Raw genomic sequence first — 21,792 nt, 5'->3', positions numbered from 1 at the left:
AAAAGACATTCCAGGTGGTCAGAAAAACAGACTTACATTTTAAAACCTAGTTTTCCATATAGTTTTATATCTCCAAATAGGAAATAATTACGCAAACATGGAACACATATTCAGATGGCTCACTGTAAGACAAGCCACCTGGTATATTACACCCCCTATCTGACATACACAGGAGAGCAGAAAATTATATCTCCTTAACCATTCAAGCAGATATTTCATATTTCATATCTAACTGTTCAGCAGATGAGTCTGGGTATTAATCTACGCGTGGATAGAATGTTATATGTACCTAGGAAAAGTTATTGGCCATTGTATAATTTGGGAAGGCTTTGATTAAAGCCTGAGCTCCCGGCCTACACAACCCCCTCCCCAAATGAGGCGATTGGTTCTCTGAGTCAGGGAGACACCCTGTGGAGTTCCTAGAAAAGCTAAGCTGAGTTGAGCTAAGTTGAAGAAATCTCCCTTTTTTTATATCGAAACCAACTTTGGGAGAAAACGCCCTTTTGCTCAGAAAACGTGAAAGCTGCTGAACCCAAGGCTTTTAGCAAGTACTTTATCTAAATTCCTTTCTGTTATCTCTTTGCTTTTTGTATATTTATATATATATTGGCTATATATTTTGTATATTTATATATATATTGGCTACATTTTTTTCTGTAAATATTTTTATCGCACCCTTTTGACCTTTTAGTAATAAATCTTACTTTCTGAAAGTGTTGAACTGTTTCTAAAGCTCTTTAATACAAACTCAGAACCCCTGCCTCTGAAAAGCGCTACTGTGTGTGTGTTTTAAACTTTGGTATATCGCTGCCTGCCGTGACAGTGGTATACCGACAATTATTCAAACATCATAGTGTTATTGCTGATATTGCCGAGTTTCCTCTTTCTCTGTACAAAAAGGAGGTGGTGGCAGTGCGAATGGTTAATTCCGTAATTAACCTGACCCAATAACTATCACGCTCAAGCTACAGGTACATCAATTGTGGTCCATTAGCTGGAAAATTGCTGTGCAGGGTACAGCTGGTTGTGGCACTGTTACGCACGTGACAGCGCGGTTTTAGATTGGCTAGTCCTTCGGTCACGTGTTTGGTGAGAAGGGCTGGGGTCTGACGCCACGATCATCACACTCATGAGTTCAAGGAAGATCAGTGACATCACCATCCACTGGCACTTGTGCAACTCCTTTGTCCTTGCACCCTCTGTCCAACTACCCAGGGGTACTTGGACTGAAACAGCTAGAGAGGCTGGCTTCATCAGCTCAGGCTCCCCATCAAAGTACAGGACAATTGCTCAACATCCAGGCTATAAGGTAAAAACGCCTGAGGATGGGATGCAGAAATTACACCTGAGTGAGCAGATCAGAGATCACTGGTAATTGAATTAAGGAAAGCCAGTATTGTGTATGCAATGCTACCGCCTTCAGGACCACTGAGTTTTGGGTCCCTCCTAAGCTCTGCACAGCCAGGCAACATACATTTCCACACTTGCATTCACAGTCAGTGTACCGTCCATGAGCTTGGTTTTTGTTATTTTATTAGGGGAATGAACTTGGATAGGGTAATAGAGATTATGGGATGCCCAACTTGACTGAAGCAATGCACAGGGACAACTTCCTTCCTATGTATAGAGAAAGATCCTGGATTGTTCTCCTCCCATAATGCAGTCAGTCTTTATGGATTAGTGGCAAAAGCCCCTTGAGGGCTAAGGATTCTCAGGCCCCCTTTGAAGGTTAGCACAGATTGATGCAAACTACAGTGCCTTGAAAAAGTATTCATACCCCTTAAAATTTTCCACATTTTGTCATGTTACAACCAAAAACATTAATGTATTTTATTGGGATTTTAAGTGATAGACCAACACAAACTGGCACATAATTGTGAAGTGGAAGTAAAATGATTAATGGTTTTCAAAATGTTTTACAAATAAATATCTGAAAAGTGTGGTGTGCATTTGTGTTCAGCCCTCTTTACTCTGATACTCCTAACTAAAATCTAGTGGAACCAATTGCCTTCAGACGTCACATATTTAGTAAATAGAGTCCACCTGTGTATAATTTGATCTCAGTATAAATACAGCTGTTCTGTGAAGCCCTCAGAGGTTTGTTAGAGAACATTAGTGTCAGGGCAGGAGCTGAGGAACGGACAGGCAGGCCTAACAATGTAACGCACTGGCTGACGACAACCACCACCCACAGACCGAAGTCCCTCAGGGCGCGGAGTCTAAGTCCCAGGCTGCCCTTCACCAGGGCCCCTGATGGTGGGGATGGACTTGACGCAGCCAGGAACCAGGTCGCGGCCCCCAAGACACCTCAGCTGCGGTAATGGCCGCCGCCAATGGCGTGTAGCTGGTGGAAGAGACAAAAGAGTAGTCAGACAAGCCGGGGTCAACAACAACAGGACAGAACAGTACAGGACAGCAGACGAGAATCACAGGTCACGAGCCGGGTTCAGCAACAGAGGGTCAGATCAAAGGAGAATACAAAGAATAGTCAAGACAAGCCGAATCAGATACCAGGAGAGTCACGAGAGTCAGAACAGAGTAACAGCAACACAAAGACACAAGACACAAGTGCAAAGAGCATGTGCGGGCCACAGGCTTATATGTCATCAGCCACACCCCTCTGGAGGATGGACCACAGAAACCTGAAGGCATAAAAGGGCTCCCATCATGCACAGCAGAATCCAAGATGGACACCAGCACATGAAGTAACATAACCACAGGGAAAAGGTAGGACCTTGACAGTACCTCCCCCTCAAGGGCCCCTCCCCCTCCGCGGCTCAACAAAAGGTTTCTGAGGAAAGCGGGTATGAAAAGCGCGGAGGAGGGCAGGAGCATGGACATCCGCGGAAGGAACCCAGGAACGCTCCTCGGGACCATAACCACGCCAATGAACCAGGAACTGTAATTGACCGCGCACCAATCGAGAGTCCAGGATCCGGCTCACCTCATACTCCTCATGACCGTCAACCCGGACAGGACGGGGCCGAGGAAGAGAGGTAGTGAAGCGATTGCAGATCAGAGGTTTCAACAGGGAAACATGAAAGATATTGGAGATCCGCATCCCAGACGGAAGGGCAAGTGCATAGGCCACCGGATTCACTTTGCGGAGAATGCGGAAAGGACCGACAAAACGGGGAGCCAGTTTGGGTGTGGGCACCCGAAGATTGAGGTTGCGAGTAGACAACCACACCCGATCGCCGACCTGGTATGAAGGAGCGGGCAACCGTCTGCGATCAGCCTGGAACTTCTGGCGCTGAGCTGAGTCCCTCAAGGCCCTCTGGATCTGCCCCCAAGAAGAACGCAGGGCAGCAAGATGGTTCTCCACAGCCGGAATGTCCTGTGGTGAGAACCTCTCAGGTAATACCGCGGGTTGAAACCCATAGTTGGCCATGAAGGGAGACATCCCGGTGGAGGAGTTGACCGCCGAGTTCCTGGCAAACTCTGCCCACGGCAGGAGATCGGCCCAATCATCCTGATGGTCTGAAATATAACACCGAAGGAATTGTTCTAAGGCCTGATTGGAACGCTCCGCAGCCCCATTGGACTGCGGGTGGTAGGCTGATGAAAAGGAGAGACTAATACCCAACTGGGAGCAGAAGGCACGCCAGAATCTGGACACGAACTGACTCCCGCGGTCTGAGACAATCACCTTAGGTAACCCATGCAGGCGAAAAATCTCCCTGGAAAAGACCGTGGCCAGTTCCTGCGCTGTGGGTAATTTCCTGAGTGGAATGCAATGGCACATCTTGGAAAACCGATCGACGATCATGAGGATGACCGTATGACCCCGAGACACCGGGAGGTCTACAATAAAGTCCATCCCTAGATGTGACCAAGGACGCTCCCCATTGGGAATGGGTTGCAGAAGACCCAAAGGGAGATGCCGTGGAGACTTATTCTGGGCACAGATCGAACATGCCGCTACATAAGAGGCAATGTCGGCACGGAGGGTTGGCCACCAGAATAAGCGAGAGACGACCCAACACAGCTGGTTCTTCCCTGGATGCCCGGCAGTTTTGGCGTTATGGTAGGTACGCAGCAGGCGGGTGCGCAATCCCTCGGGTACGAAACATCTACCCTCCGGCCTCCCGGGAGGAGCATCAGTTTGAGCCGCCAAAATCTGCTCCCCAAGGGGAGAGGTCAGACTGGTGCGAATGGCAGCCAGGATCTGATCTGGAGGTATAAGTGAGATTGGCTCAGAGTCCTCCCTGGAGAACTCAGAGTATTGCCGTGATAACGCATCAGCCCTGACATTCTTGGAACCAGGCAAATATGAAACCACATAGTTGAAGCGTGACAAGAACAGAGCCCATCTGGCCTGGCGGGGTGTCAATCTCTTGGCCTCCGAAAGATAAGTCAGGTTCTTGTGATCGGTAAGAATGAGGACCGGAACCGCGGAACCCTCGAGCAGGTGCCTCCATTCCTTGAGAGCCAGAATGATGACCAACAACTCTCGATCTCCAATCTGGTAGTTGCACTCAGCCGAGGAAAGCTTCCTGGAGTAGAACCCGCAGGGAAGTAGGGGTCCATCGGGTGACCGACGCTGAGACAGGAGAGCCCCTACTCCCGTCTCGGAAGCATCAACTTCGAGGACGAAGGGCAACCCAGGATTGGGATGCGAAAGAATCGGAGCCGAAGCAAAGGCAGCTTTCAGAGCCTCGAAAGCTCTGATGGCCTCGGATGGCCACTCGTGAGGGTTACTCCCCTTCTTGGTTAGGTCAGAGAGAGGCTTTGCCAATGTGGAGAAGTTCCTGATGAACTTCCGATAGTAGTTGGCAAAACCCAGAAAGCGCTGAATGGGCCGAAGACCATTGGGACGAGGCCACTGCAGAACTGCCGCAACCTTCTGAGGGTCCATGGAAAATCCCTCCGCGGAAATTATGTAGCCCAAAAAGGCAACCTGGGATCGATGGAACTCGCACTTCTCGAGTTTACAAAAGAGTCCGTTCTCACGCAATCGTTGCAGCACCTGCTTAACATCCTGGACATGGGACTCCATGGAGGTAGAGTAAACCAAGATGTCATCCAGGTAAACCACTACGCATTGCTGCAACAAATCACGAAGGACATCGTTTATGAATTCCTGAAAGACCGCGGGCGCGTTACACAATCCGAAGGGCATCACCAGGTATTCGTAGTGCCCAGTTCTGGTGTTAAACGCGGTCTTCCACTCATCCCCCTGTCTGATCCGTACGAGGTTGTACGCCGCCCTAAGGTCGAGTTTGGTAAAGACCGTTGCTCCCTTAAGGCGGTCGAATAACTCAGAAATCAAAGGAATTGGATATGCATTTTTAATGGTAATCCGATTGAGACCCCTATAATCGATGCAGGGCCTCAATTCCCCACCTTTCTTCTTTACGAAAAAAAACCCCGCTCCTGCTGGGGAAGTAGACTTACGAATGTGCCCCCGGGAAAGCGCATCCACCACGTACTCCTCCATGGCCTTATTCTCCGCAACCGAGAGAGGGTACACCCTGCCACGTGGAGGAGTGGCCCCGGGTTGCAGGGATATGGCGCAGTCGTAAGGACGATGCGGTGGTAAGGTACCAGCACGTACCTTATCGAACACGTCCCGGTATTCCCCATAGTCGGTGGGCAACGCAGAGTCCGAGGAGGCACACAATACCTTAACCGGCCCCCGGATGCACCCGGCCCCACACTGTGGAGACCATGAGAGAATCTCGGCTGTTTGCCAATTGAAGGTTGGATTGTGCCTCTGGAGCCAGGGATACCCCAAAACCACCGAATAGTGTGGGGAAGAAATCACCTGAAAACAGGCCAACTCCCTGTGAACAGCCCCAATGGCTACCTCTATTGGCAGGGTCTCGTGGGTAACCTGCGGCGGCTGCAGGGGCCTGCCATCTATTGCTTCGAGAACCAATGGGGCAGCACGAGCCTGCAGGGGAATGGAGTGCTGCGCAGCAAACGAGCTGTCCAAGAACAACCCACCGGCCCCAGAGTCTACCAATGCCTGGGCCGTCACCGAGCCCCCTGTCCAAGAAAGGACCACGGTGATCAGTGGCTTATCCTTGCGGAACGCCGGGGACGAGGAAACTCCACCCAAGATCTGTCCCCGACATGATCTCAGGTGCGAGCGTTTCCCGGACGGACCGGACAAGACTGCCGAAAGTGCCCACCGAGGCCACAGTACAGGCAGCGACCCTCCCGACGCCGAGCGGCCCGCTCCCCCTCGGAAAGGCGAGCAAACCCCAGCTGCATGGGTTCCCCACCAGACAAGCTATCCCCAGGAGGCGTGGGAGGAGAGGGAGGAACGGGTGGGACAGAAAACGCAGGTGCCAGTCGATTGGAAGGCCTCCGCAGGCGTTCCTTGAGTGAAGGCCTCTCCCTGAGCCTGGTGTCAATCAGGATCAGGAAAGAGATGAGCTCCTCCAACACCACAGGCAGTTCCTTAGCTGCAATCTCGTCCTTCAATGAGTCAGAAAGACCCTGAGAAAACGCAGCCACCAGAGCCTCATTGTTCCAACCGACCTCTGCCGCCAGGGTACGAAACTCTATAGCGTACTCGGCCATGGTCCGTGAACCCTGATGCATGGTCATGAGCAGCTTGGCCGCCGAGGCGGAACGAGCCGGTACGTCGAATACCCTACGGAAGGCATCGACAAAACCAGAAAAATCTTGAATCACCGGGTCGTTCCTCTCCCATAAGGGATTTGCCCAGGCCAAGGCCTTGTCTGAGAGCAGTGAGATGAGGAACCCCACCTTTGACCTCTCAGACGGAAAGGCGTGGGGTATTAATTCAAAATAAATACCCACCTGGTTGAGGAACCCACGACACTGACTCGGCTCACCCCCAAAGCGCTGTGGAAGAGGGGCTGAACCGGTCATACCTCTGGACACCGCGGGTGCCGCATCAGCCGCGGCGGTAGGCACAGCAAGCGGAACAGCAGCGGAAGCGACCACCGGAGCGACAACCGGCCTAATAACACCAGGAGTAAGGTGCGCGGTGCGTGCAAGCAGAGTTTGCAACGCCTGAGCGAACTGATCCAACAGGTGATCCTGTTGATCGAGTCTGGCGACTAGCATTGGGAGCGAAGGCGTGCCTGCACCGTCAGGGTTCATGGCACTTGTGTAATGTCAGGGCAGGAGCTGAGGAACGGACAGGCAGGCCTAACAATGTAACGCACTGGCTGACGACAACCACCACCCACAGACCGAAGTCCCTCAGGGCGCGGAGTCTAAGTCCCAGGCTGCCCTTCACCAGGGCCCCTGATGGTGGGGATGGACTTGACGCAGCCAGGAACCAGGTCGCGGCCCCCAAGACACCTCAGCTGCGGTAATGGCCGCCGCCAATGGCGTGTAGCTGGTGGAAGAGACAAAAGAGTAGTCAGACAAGCCGGGGTCAACAACAACAGGACAGAACAGTACAGGACAGCAGACGAGAATCACAGGTCACGAGCCGGGTTCAGCAACAGAGGGTCAGATCAAAGGAGAATACAAAGAATAGTCAAGACAAGCCGAATCAGATACCAGGAGAGTCACGAGAGTCAGAACAGAGTAACAGCAACACAAAGACACAAGTGCAAAGAGCATGTGCGGGCCACAGGCTTATATGTCATCAGCCACACCCCTCTGGAGGATGGACCACAGAAACCTGAAGGCATAAAAGGGCTCCCATCATGCACAGCAGAATCCAAGATGGACACCAGCACATGAAGTAACATAACCACAGGGAAAAGGTAGGACCTTGACAATTAGTTAACAAACAGCTGCATGAATGCCAAGGAACACACCAGACATTTCAGGGATAAAGTTGTGGTGAAGTTTAAAGCCAGGCAGGGGCGGACTGATCATTTGGAAACTCGGCCACTGCCCGAGGGCCCAGGGTCAGTAGAAGGCCCCATGAGATGCCCTTGGTACCTTTTTCATAGGCTTTTTTGAGTTTGGACAAGGACACAGGGGCCCCTATTGCCCAGGGGGCCCCATGAGTTGTCAGTCAACCCCTGAAGCCAGGTTAGGTTATACAAAAAATATCCCAAGCTTTGAACATCTCATGGAGCACTGTTTAATCCATCATCTGAGAATGGAAAGAGTATGACACAACTGCAAACCTACCAAGACATGGCTGTCCACCTAAACTGACAGGCCAGACAAGGAGAGCATTAATCAGAGAAGCAACCAAGAGGCCCATGGTAACTCTAGAGGAGCTGTAGAGATCCACATCTCAGGTGGGGAAATCTATCCACTGGACAACTATTAGTCATGCACTCCACAAATCTGGCCTGTATGGAAGAGTGGCAAGAAGAAAGCCATTGTTGAAAGAAAGCCATAAGAAGTCCCGTTTGCAGTTTGCGAGAAGCCATGTGGGAGACACAGCAAACGTGGAAGAAGGTGCTCTGGTCAGATGAGACCAAAATTTAACTTTTTGGCCTAAAAGCAAAACGCTATGTGTGGCAGAAAACTAACACTGCACATCACCCTGAACACACCATTACCAATGTGAAACATGATGGTGGCAGCATCATGATGTGGGGATTCTTTCCTTCAGCGGGGACAGGGAAACTGTTGGAAAGATGGATGGAGCCAAATACAGGGCAATCTTAGAAGAAAACCTGTTAGAGTCTGCAAAAGACTTGAGGCTGGGGTGGATGTTCACCTTACGGCAGGACAACTACCCTAAACATACAGCCAGAGCTACAGTGGAATGGTTTAGATCAGGGGTGGGCAACTGTGGCCCTCCAGCTGTTGGTGAACTACAAGTCCCATCATGCCTCTGCCTGTGGGAGTCATGCTTGTAACTGTCAGTTTTGCAATGCCTCATGGGAATTGTAGTTCTACAACAGCTGGAGGGCCACAGTTGCCCACCCCTGGTTTAGATCAAAGCATATTCATGTGTTAGAATGGCCCAGTCAAAGTCCAGACCTAAATCCAATTAAGAATCTGTGGAAAGACTTGAAAATTGCTGTTCACAGATGCTCTCCATTTAAACTGACAGAGCATGCTACTCAGGATTGAGCCAGAGTAAGTGCCCCCATAGGAAGCGGCTTCCTGTTGGAACACTCACAGAAGAGGAGGAGCCATCCACGGCTTTATGTGTCCCCCTCAAGCGGCTTCAAGTGACTTTCCCTGGGGGCACTGCTTGAAGGGGAGGAGCCAGAAGTGCCAGTGGAAAACTCCAAAAGAGGAGGATCAGAGGTGCTCTGTGCAAAACCATTGCACAGAGCCAGTAAGTATGACATCTTTATTATTGAAACAAAAACCACAAAGGTTGACAATCACTTTAACAGCAGTCTTTACAACTTAGAGGTACAGCACTCCAGAGCACCCCACCTGCCTTCAAGCCTACATTATGACAAATGTAAAAGTTCCTCTGTCCTGCCAGAGGACATGCTGTGTGGCAAATCTAAGAACTGTATGGACAAAAATAAAAATGCTTTGGCAAGTAAAACACCTTCCATACATGCTTTCCACCTGTGTATTTAGTGCTTTGCCTGGTCTTCTTCTCTAAAAGCAACTATAGGGAAAATTATAAATTTTTATGTTGAAGTTTAGAAGATAACCATTAAACTTTCTGGAGGATATCAAAGTAATAAAGTGGTTTTAACCAGGGGAATGTGGAACCACAAAACCCATACAGAACTCTGAACTGTCAGTGTTCATGGACTTATCCTTTAATTATTTAACAACATCCAGGTACCTGTAGGTAATGACTGCAAGCAACAGGTAAATCTCCAATCCACCATTTAAGAGGATTTTTAGGGTGGGTATAATTGAATTTTTTTTTTACTCCCAGCATAGATAAGAACATGCTAATATAGAATATTTATGGCATAAGCTGCTTATCCAGTAAACGAAAGTAATGACAATCACTTGCACCTTAGAAGTTTATCCTGCCAGTCAGGTCAATGCTTGAATTCCTCGGTAGCAGACAGCTGTCAGAATCCACTGGTGTATAATGGGAAGGTAATATTAAAGTGCTAGAGGAAAGCTAATTTAGAAACTTACGGGTAATAATGTCTCATACAAAGGAGTGGCTTAAGTTCATAACAATGAGACTTTGTGCTCCTGTGCCGTGCAGTAAAGCTTACCATTACAGGATCCATTTAATACCATTAAGCCAAGCCTTTCATTGTTTTGTGAAGAAGTCAATATTTTTCCTCTAAACATACCTGTAGGAGAACTCCAGGCAAAATACAGAATCCAAAGGAAGAAAAGATGTGCCAAGTGGAAAAACATGTCTCCATGAAAAAAAAAAAAAGATCCGTAATATTTTGGACCTGTTACAGAAGTGGTATAAATCACACATCAATTCTGTGGGTTTTGGATGTTAGCCATCACACACTATGCAGCTTGATTATTCCTTATCGGCTTTAGCTGCTTGGACGAACTATGCAACATTCTGCTGCACTCCTTATTTAAATGCACACACTATTGCAGGAGCGGACTGACAACTCATGGGGTCCCCAGGCAATAGGGGATCATGGGGCCCCTGTGTCCTTGCCAAACTCAAAAAAGCCTATGAAAAAGGTACCAGGGGCATCTCAGGGGGCCCCCTACTGACCCCGGGCCCTCGGGCAGTGCCCGAGTTTCCAAATGGTCAGTCCGCCCCTGCACTAATGTTATGTATGCTTACAAGTCAACTTTAGTCTAGGTTCACACCAATTCGTTTTCCATTTCATTTTGCGGAAACGCACAGCAGTCCATTTAACATCATTTCATATGGGACAGGTTCACATCTCTGCGTTTTCACCCGGAGCATTTTTTAGGTCAAGGACTTTTTTTAAACGCAAAACGTTGCATTTTTGGTTCTATAGACTTTAATGGAGACGCTGCAGAAAAGCATGTAGTACGTTTTAGATGCATTTTAATCTGCTCAGCAACAAGTTGGAGGAAAAAAACGCATCAAAAATGCTGCAAAAATGCAAAAAACACTGCAGAAACGGTCAATCTGCATAGGTATGAACCTAGCCTGGAACACATGTAGAAGACCATTTAAAAGACCCCTAAGATCGACCCCCCCCCGCATCATCCTGTGGTCAGCACATTCATTTGGGGTGGGAGGCCCTCCACCTGCTACTTGTAAGTTTACTAAAGAGCAGTAAGCCCAAAATTGGGGCTGTACATGTGTTCTTTGACTTTAAATCTATTTTTCTGGGAAATAGAGTATAATTTTACATAGGATATATGTAGTTTACCATATTTTGTTCCCTGCCAAAGTCTGACTGACCTGTTCTGCAGCCTGCACAGTATAGGGCCGAGTTAAAAAAAAAAAAAAAAGGAGAAGCTACAATGGAGCGATTCCCCTTATAAAAGCACATTATCTGAAACTTTTTACAGTATTGATTGTCATGTGCAATTGCTCCTATTTTGTTTTAAGGTTTTTGTACATTTCTGGGTTTCAGTTAATGTGATTGTAAATGCTCACCTTGTAAAATAACCCATTCAGTTTAAAATAGAAATGTCAAAACAGCTGTGTATAGATATAAAACATTCTAAATACCTCTCCCCCCTTTTTTTCAAATAAATGATCTCTCTTTTCAGCTGCATAAGAGCTGGGGGAGGAGAAGCAGCAGGACACTGAGCTTCCCAGTGCAAAGGATGGGGAGGGGGTGTCAGGATAGGTTTGATCATTGGAGGATAGCAGGCTGAGTTCCCAGCATTGCTAGAGAACTGAGAGGAGAGCCTCTGAGGGAACTCGAAGAAGGCGCATCTCAACTTCAATCCATGGAAAGAGCCAACAGAAGGAGACTACACTAGTCATACGTATTGCATATATTCATCAGAGAAACAAAAAAGATTCCTATAAAACCTCCTGGTCTTATGTTCCTCAGTTTTATCTCGCCAGGTTGAAGTCAGGTCCTCCAGTTGTTCTATATCATTCACCCTTGCAAGCCATTGGACAACTGTTGGGAAGATTGTTGTTTCCATAAGCTAGGAATGCACGCCTGCGCCGTATTCAACAGGTGCTTCAGAAGAGATTTGTGATACTGCTTCTGCAATAAGGAAGTTAGATTGAGCAGAATCGCAGCAGAATTATCTTGCACTGAGATATCCATAAATTTGTGAATAAGGTGGAGCATAGGCTGCCAGAAGGTTTGAAGTTTAGGGCATTCCCAAAAGATATGTAAGAGAGTGCCTACTGACAAACCACATCTCCAACAACAGTCACTTTGTTGAGGGTACAGTTTCGCAAGGACCGTCGGAGTCCTATACCACCGCGTCACTATTTCGTGGTTGGTCTCTTGGTATTTGTTACAGAGGGACAATTTATGTGCAAAGAAGAGTATGCGTTCCTTTTGGGAATCCAAGAAAGTAACTCGTAAGTTTCGTCCCCACTTATTCAAGTAGGGAGGGACAGACTGAGCGTTGAGATCTAGCAGGTATTTGTAAGAGGTAGAAAGAGAGCTTTGGATCGGACCTTCTCCCAAACACAGCTCCTTAAATGCATGTAGCTTTCTAGGGAATAGTGAATGTTTAGGTAGAGAATACATAATACTAATACTAATTGGAGTCTGTGAACGAGGTGAATAGGCTGGGGAACAAGGTATCCAGCGCAACCCAGCCAGTGGGTCGCAAAAAGTGAGATGCACGGAGTAGGCCCTGGGAGGTCAGGGATCGGAAGCTAGAATCAGCAAAACGGGTGGAAACCTTGGGTGGCCTATGATAGCCGTCATGGGAGAGGGAAAGCTCTCCAAAGACGCAAAGGTAAAAAATCTGTTCAGTTCAGCCATACACAGGACCTATTAGTGGATGAGCATTCAGGTGAGATATGTGTTGCTTTCCTGCCCATGGAAGTCCTTCACCATTTCTTGTTCCAATTTGATCCATAATTTGAGCTTCTGGTGTCTACACCAGTCCACCACTGTATAGTATAGCACAGGATCTGGGAAACCCACGCCGCTTCGGACTTTTGAAGATTAACTTTAAAATTGGAAAATGTACCAAATTTTTCCAATTCCAACAGGAGGGATAGCAGGGAAGTAAGGGGATTGGTGACATAAAAAAGCAAGTCGTCAGTATAAGCCTCTACCTTATGGTGGTAATCTTGCATGAGCACACCCTGGACAGAACTATTGTATTTAATATGTTGAAGAAATGGCTCCAAAATAAGGATGAACAATAGGGGCGATAGAGGACAGCCCTGTCTAGTTCCATTAGATCTCTGAAATTGGTCCGAATTAAAACCATTTAAGAGGACAGAGGCAGACGGGTTATTGTATAATGCGGAGACCCAAGACAGCATCTGAGTCGGTAATCTTATCTGTCGTAAAGTCTCACTCTGTCAAATGCTTTTTCTGCATCCGTGGACAGGAGTAAGAGCGGGGTATGTGATTTCTGCACCTTGGCAATAATATTGAGAGTCCTTATGGTGTTATCTCGTGCTTCCCGCATTGGGACAAAGCCTACCTGATCCAACTAAATAATACGTGGTATTAAAGGGGATAATCGCATGGCGATTATTTTTGTGAAAAGCTTCAAATCATAGTTCATGAGTGAGATAGGTCTATAGTTACCACATAAAAGCTGGTCCGGTTTGGGAATAACTGATATGCTAGCATGCAAAAGACGGAACAGTGTTGCCGTCAGTAATAGCATTAAAGGCAGCGGTGAAATGAGGAGCTAAAATCGACTGAAAAGATTTCTAATAAGCTATGGTGAAGCTAATGAGTAGGGGCTAATGCTACAGTGAATTCCTCCGCTGAGATAGAATGGGACAAGGCGTCTCTTTCATCATCTGTAATTGTTGGAAGGTTTGATTCCTGTATATATTGGTGCACATCCATGAGCATCTTTGAGCTCGGAGGAGTCGTCGACGGAGGATCAAGATTGTAGAGCTTAGAATAAAATCTCTGAATGTTCTAGTTTATCTAGATCCGGAGTAGAGTGAATCTTTTGACCTGACAGGGAGGAAAGGGCAGAAACAAAGGATTCAAGAACGTTTGGCCCGCAGTGCATTGGCCAATAATCGGCCACATCTGTCCCCAAACTCATAGAAGGAGCGTACTGAAGCCTTCAATAAAACATGTTTGACTTCACAAAGGGAGTGCTCGTGAATAGATTAACAGACCCTTAGAAGGTCAGTTTCAACCGTACGATCCAATCCCATTTTATGTGCACGCTCTAGGAAATGAAGCCGAGTCCGAAGGTCAGACAATCCTTTCGCCCTTTTCTGCTTGGCCAAATGGTCATGCTTAATCAGAATTCTTCGGACAAAGCACTTATGAGCAGACCGTACTGAGAGTGGGTTATCCATGGAATTTATGTTGTTGGCAAAAAATGTGGTAAGTTCTTGAAGTATATCCACAGCAATGCTGGGGTCTTTCAGAAGGGACTCATTGAGTCGCCAAGACGATGCTTTAGGCTGTGTTGTATGCACCGATAATTCCAAGAAGATTGGTGCATGGTCCGACAGAGTGATATTACCAATTTCCGTCCTGGAATCCTGAGGTATGGTTGAGTGTTTAAGCAGGAAGAAGTCAATTCTAGAATAGGAGCCATGCATGAAAGAGTGGAAGGTAAAATCTTTTTCCTGTGGGTGTAACATCCTCCAGATATCTACAAGTTGATGGGAATGGAGAACGTCCAAAAGATGGTCCCTAACCTTCTTGGGTATAAAGGAGGAACCCCTAGAGTATTCTTGGCGAGGGTCTAGGGTCAGATTGAAATCACCCCCCCCACACTATTAGAATCCCTTCTAAAAAGGAGTCGAGTGTAGAGAGGAATTCCTCTAGGGTTGGAAGTGGGTCACTGTTGGACAAGTGAATGTTTGCAAGGGTAAATGTATGTGTATAGATCTGGCCTTTAAGCAGCAGGAATCTGCCCTTATGATCTGTGCAGACATCGAGGAGTTGCCAGGGAAGAGAGTTCGATATTACAATGCTGGTGCCCTTGGATTTAGAGGATGGAGACAGACTATGATAAATCATTGGAAAATGCTTGTTGTATAGTTTGGGAATTTTGTCAATTTTAAAACGAGTTTCCTGAAGGAAAACTGTGCTCTATGTCTCCAGAGTTCTGTCAGGCAGCTCATGCATTTCTCAGGAGAAATTTAATCCCTTAATGTTCCAAGAGAGGATCTTCAACAGGATGGTGGCACTGGTCACAACAGGGCAACCCCCACCCCCACCGAATGGGAGAGGAAGGGAAGAGAGAAAGAAAAATGAATAAAAGGGGGGGGAGAGAAGGAGGGAGGAGAAGAGGGGAGGGGGTGAGGAGTCAATCAAGAAGGGAAGAGGAAGAAGAGAACAGACAAAAAGGAATAGAGCAAGATTCCCAAGATTCCAACAAGAGATACCCTACAATGCAATCTCCGTAGAGAAAGTCTACTGCCACCAGGGCAGAGAAGGCCTAAAGTGGGAGGCGGTAAGGCACTAACAATTACAAAGCCTTGGCCACACGGGACCCCACAGCATGTATGGAAGGTCTCTGTGAGCCAAACTAGGCTGTCCCAGGGAGCAAAGTAATAGATATTTCGGTAGCCAATCCAACAAACCTTAAAATTAAAACACATCAACATGTAAAATATGAGTTACTAAATATCTCCTCTAACGAGGGTTATGGTATTCAGGTAACCTGAGCAGGATACACTAATAACATAGGGCAAATACAGGTACTGTAGTTTCATAAGCCTAGCATATGTAATAGGAGGGTGCACTCCGCCCTTCACCTAGCCCCCTAACGTGGGACCCTCCAGGGCAGAGGGGGTACCACCCCACCATCTGCATGGAGGCATGTGCTCAGGGACCCATTCAGAGTGAACAATGTTCATCTAGAGTGGTTGGAGGTCTCCGAATCAGGTCCAGCAATGAGGAGGAATTGAAAAGACTGTTGTTGCCAAAGAAATTATAGTAACCAGTGGAAACTATCGAGGAGAGACAGGGTAGTAGGCTCAGAAGAACTATGAATAAGTCCAGTAACAGTAAAGTGGTGAGCGAGCGACCAGATGTGATTATTGCACATCCCTTAAAATTGCAAATATTCAATAGAGAAGATGGGACTTTTAGGGTGCATGAACATGAATTCCAAACATATTAAAAAGTTATATAATTTTAATTTTGTATTTTTTAAAAACAAAAAAGGGAAAAAATACAGAAACATAAAACAATTCCAGTACTAAGAGTGGAACTGAGATTCAAACTTGATTATATAATTGTAGTTACTCCCTACATGTTTCACCCACACGGGCTTCTTCAGGGGGGATTTTGAAGAGATTTCAACTGCCGAGGCAGTCTAAAGGTATATAAAAAAGAATTATACAATTACCAAACAACTTTAATAAATCCAATACAAAGTATTTAATCAAATATATATATATGGGACTCAATGGCTCACCCTGGATGTGAAAGCTCACAGAGCTAAGAGGAAATAAATTATCAAAGATCTACGGGATCCCCTACGGGACCACCGCTTGAATCTTTCCCTTTGAGGTTGGCTCCTTGGAGCTCTTGGTGGAGGATCTGGCGAGGCAACAGTGGTTAGCCAGTTTGGCACATGGAATGGGTCTATTTACGCAAACGTAAAGAGATCAGGTAGCTCAGAAGGTTGACGTAGGGAGAACGTTCCCCTTCCTTACGATCACATGGAATGGGTGGCTTCATTTGTAGGTTAGACCCGACTCACCAAGCCGTTTGAGTAGACGCCAACCTGACAAGCGTGCTGTAGAATTTCCTCCTTGAGGACATAGGAATATAAATGGCACAATACATCCCAAGGCCTTTCTGGTAAAGGGTGTTGAGGCCCAAGGGTCCTATGTACTCTGTCAGTAATAATTTCTGTGTCTTGTGGACGGTCTAAGTATCTGTTGAAAATGGCCATTACTGTAGAGCGGAGCTCTCCTTGTTGTATCGACTCAGGGATCCCGCGGAGTTTTTGTCACCGGCTGCAATTCTCCATGTCATCCAGTAATAGTTGGAGATGAATAATTTGCTCTGAGAGATTCACTTGTAAGGATTGCAGGGACTGGATAGAGTGGAACATAGCGATACGTTCTTGTTCTATCAGCAACACCCGGGAGTCCAGAGTAGATACCTCTTGTTTAAGTCCCTACACCTCACCCCTCAGCTCAGTCTCAACCCTGCTTGCAAGTGTCTCAAAGTCAGCTCTGGTGGGCAGTTGTTGAAGTAAAGACCATAGTGTCTAGGCTGTTAGTAACTCTGTCATAGGTTGTAAGTCAAATATCGAGGGCATTAAAGTACTCAAAGTGCCCTGTGGGGATCACCCTTGGTCCACGTGGGCTGATGTCATGGCCTGGCTGAGGCTGAATTACCCTGGAGAGGCAAGGCAATCATCAGAGCCACATTGGGCCGGGCTGTGTGTGCACCCTGTCAGGGACAGCAAGCCAGGGAGACAGAGGGAGAGATCGCTCGGCGGTGTGAAGGGAGGCAGTAGATGTATGTCCTCTTGCTGCTTGGCACGCTCTGCCAGGACAGAGGCTGCGGCCGCCACTGAAGTCACAGGGCGGGTGGGCACTATCTTAGCTGGGTCCGGAGTGGAGAACGCTGGCTGAAGCGGTCTTAAATAGTGCTTCATGGCAATGGAATCGGTCCAGGGACCCTCTGCTCATTGTCCAGTAGGTGCCGGGGGCCGAATAAGACTCACAATACAGGGTGTCTGCTGCAAGTAGGCTGTGGAGGAACCGCCGGTCGGGAGCTCTGGTGAGGCTAAAAGCGTTTTTGTGCCTGCTAGTAGTGGTGTTAAGGAGCGTTAGTGTTTTATTAGCATTTCTACAGTACAAGTACATTTTACATGCACAGTACAAAAAAAAAGCTAGGAAAAAAACTGTAGGAGAGTTTAGCGTTTTTTTTTTTGCCGGACATATGCTCCCAAAAACTCTACAAAATGCTGAAGCTTGAAGAACACTATTATCCTAAAATATTGTGCATGGACACATAGGATAACACTACTTCCAGGAACGGGAAAAAAAATGCTGATAATAGCTTCTAGGAGTTTCAAAAAAACATTAGTGTGCATGGAGCCTGAATCTTGTGTGTACACCTAGAAGAGCTATATTGGAGATTCTAAAGTGTATCAAAATCCAAGAACCAATAGTGTTTTTTTTCACAACTCACAGCCTTAGATGAGATGAATCATTTGTCTTCTTTTTTCATCTATGATTCCGCCAGTAACGTGTCATAGGGTGACAATGCTCATTTTTTGTCCTGTATTTATGTAGCAGCATTGTTCTCCCCGAGCAGGGGGAGTTTTAGGACTACATAACACATCCTACTTTACAACACAGGAGTGGGGCGTTTTGTAGATTTGAACAGGGCAGGGCTGAGAACACGGTGAGCAGCAACTTACAAGCATACTGGATCTATGGTATGATCAGATATTTTTGTGCTTATGAAACAGATATACTTTCTATGGTATATTTAACCACTTACCCTCCTGAGGAATTACTCTCCTTCCTGACCAGGCCTTTTTTGCGTTACAGCTCTGCGTTATTTTAACTGACAATTGCGCGGTCATGCAACGCTGCACCCAAATTAAATTTACGTCCTTTTTTTTCCCCACGAATTGAGTTTTCCTTCAGTGGCATTTGATCGCCTGTGCGTTTTTTATTTTTTGAGCTATAAAAAAAGACCGACAATTTTCAGAAAAAAAAGAGATTTTTGACTTTTTGATATTAATGTCCAGTACAAAAAAATAAAAAAATCAAATTTCATCATAAATGTAGGCCAAAATATATTCTGCTACATATCTTAGCTAACAAAAATCCCAATACATGTAAATTAATTGGTTTACGTGAAAGTTATAGCGTTTACAAATGGCTGTATATACGCTGGGATTTTTTTTAAAATTATTTTTACTAGTAATGGCGGTGATCAGCGACTTATAGTGGGACTGTGGCAGGCATTCTGACACTGGGGGGAACTGACTTGGTGTCACTGACATCCCCAGGCATCACTGGTGGGCATTGACAGACATCACTGATGGGCACTGGAAGGCAGTACTCATGACACTGATAGGCGAGCACTGATAGGTGGCACTGACCAGCACTGATAGGCAGCACTGACTGGCACTGATAGGCAGCACTGATTTGAAGCACTCATAGGCAGCACTGACTGGCACTGATAGGTGACACTGAAAGGCAGCTCAGATGGGCACTGATATGTGGCATTGATGTGCACTGATGGGCACTGACAGGTGGCATTGATGGGGCTACACTGATCATCAGTGCCTTGATGATCAGTGTACATGTCCCCTCTGAGTAATGCCAGTTACTGGCTCTCCTCTCTTCACGAGCTGTCAGCGTGACAGCTCATGAGGACAGGAATACGGATAACCTGTATTTCCTTATTTACACGTGATCAGCTGTGATTGGACACAGCTGATCACAGAGCTGAAGTCATCGGCTCTTTCTGCTGATCGGTGATCCGCTGTGTCCCGGAGGCGCGCACGCATGGTTAGAGTGGGAGGACGTCATATGACGTCCTCCCAGAACGAGAGAACTGCCGCGCTCCCGTCATTTCCTTATATGGCGGGCGGGAGGCAGTTAAAAAAAAATAATAATAATTGGTTTACATGAAAGTTATAGCGTCTACAAATGGCAGTATGTATACTGGAATTTTTTACTTTTAATACTAGCATTGGCAGCGATCAGCGACTTATAGTGGGACTGGTGATTGACGGCCGAGGCCGCGAACAGTGGCGCAGGTAGGGTGCATGGCTCAGGCACACCCCCTACCCAGAAATGCAAAATCACGTATATATATACGTGATTTTGCTCACCCGTGCAGCAGTATTACTGCTATAGGGTGGACGGGAAGCAGTTAACAGACCAAAAGGGACTAAATAAGACATGGTCAGGATTGACATGTCAGGAAGCATTCTGGTACACAGTACTATTTTCAAGTTGGGATCTCTGACACTGGATGCCGTGGAGGGTCCATGTTCATGTAAGCAGCAAAGCCAAAAAGAATGTCAGGGCCATGAAAGACCCATCTCCCTGCTGCCATTTTCATCCAAACTCCTTGAGCGCTTAGCCTATAATCGCCTAAGCTCCCACCTCACCGACAACAACCTCCTTGATCACCTACAATCTGGCTTCCGTCCCCTACACTCCGCCGAAACCGCCCTACTCAAACTCACCAACGACCTGCTAGCCGCCAAAGCCAATGGCCACTACTCAGTGCTACTACTCCTCTCTGCGGGTTTCGACACGGTCGACCACCCCCTCCTCCTCAAAAAACTACTCTTTTGGCCTCAGAGACTCCGCTCTCTCCTGGCTCTCTTCCTATCTATCTCAATGCTCCTTCAATGTTACCTATAACGCTGCCACCTCCCCCTCTCTGTTGGGGTCCCCCAAGGTTCTGTCTTCGGGCCCCTTCACTTCTCCATCTACACCTCCTCCCTTGGTCAACTGATACACTCCCACGGCTTCAACTACCACCCCTATGCCAATGACACTCAAATCTACCTCTCTACCCCTTGCCTCACTCCTTCAGTCTCTGCCTGAATCACTAGCCTGCTGAATGACATATCAGACTGGATATCACTCCACTTCCTTGCCAAAACCGAGCTCCTAGTTTTCCCCCCAGCCCGAGACCACCCCCCCCCCGACCTCTCCATCACGACCAACAACGCCACCATCAGCCCCACCCCGCAAGCCAGAGTACTAGGTGTCAATCTAGACTCCAATCTGTCTTTCCAGCCCCAGATCCAATCGCTGACAAATTCATGCAGACTTCACCTCCGCAACATCTCCAAAATATGCACGTTCCTAACTCCAGAAACTACAAAACAACTCATTCACTCCCTTATCATATCACGTTGACTACTGCAACTCCCTCCTCGCTGGCCTACCCCAACACAGGCTATCCCCGCTTCAGTCTATCCTGAATTCTGCGGCCAGACTCATCCACCTTGCCAACCTCTCCATATCCGCCACCCCCCTCTGCCAACCCTCCACTGGCTTCCGATTGCCCAACGCATAAAATTCAAATATTAACATTGACGTACAAAGCTATTCATAACACTGCCCCAAACTACATTACCGACCTGATATCCATCTACCACCCAAAACGCACTCTCTGCTCCTCACAAGACCTCCTGCTCTCCAGTTCCCTGGTCTTCTCCTCCCATGCCCATCTCCAGGGCTTCCTCCGTCCTCTGGAACTCACTACCCCAATCCATCAGACTGTCACCTACTCTCCTCACCTTTAGGCACACCCTGAAAACCCACCTCTTCAGAGAAGCCTACCCCGCTCTCACCTAATTGCTGCTCTCCTCCGCTCTTCCCACCACTCCATCCCCCACAGTTATTTCCTCCTGTACCACTCTACCCTCTCTCCTAGATTGTAAGCTCCAAGGAGCAGGGCCCTCGAAACCCTCGTGTATTGTATTATTATTGTACTGTCTCATGTACTGTCTCCCATTATATTGTAAACCGCTGAGCAAACTGTTGGCACTATATAAATACTGTATAATAATAATGAAAACGTAGAGAAGTCACCCATTTGTTTTTTATATACATTTCACTCTTAATAGAGGGCTATGATGATGATAATTCCACGTCTCCCTATGGCTGCTTTGCTGGTTCTTTCTGCTTTGTTTTTCAGGTAACAAGCTGTCTGCTGTTGCTAGGACAATTTACCTCAGCTGCTGAGCACTGGATTGGTGACAAATCTTTAGGCGGGAAACATCTAGCCAACGAGTGTAACCTTTCACTTCTATCCTCTCCTGTCATTGGGTGGAGTCACCATTTACCTCAGGTCTGTCAAATGCACTCTCCTCTGGATTCTCCTCAGCCTTTCTTCTGGATCTTGACCTGCTCTCCTTTCCCTTTGTTAATTTATCCGTCACCGGAGGCCACCTTTATGTGAGGTAATGTCG

The sequence above is a fragment of the Staurois parvus genome, unplaced genomic scaffold (genome assembly GCF_062004578.1).
Source record: "Staurois parvus isolate SC_StPar_1 unplaced genomic scaffold, SC_StPar_1.0 ptg000548l, whole genome shotgun sequence".
In the NCBI taxonomy this organism is placed as follows: Eukaryota; Metazoa; Chordata; class Amphibia; order Anura; family Ranidae; genus Staurois; species Staurois parvus.
The sequence above is the reverse complement of the archived record's forward strand: the minus strand, read 5'-3'. Positions refer to the sequence as shown.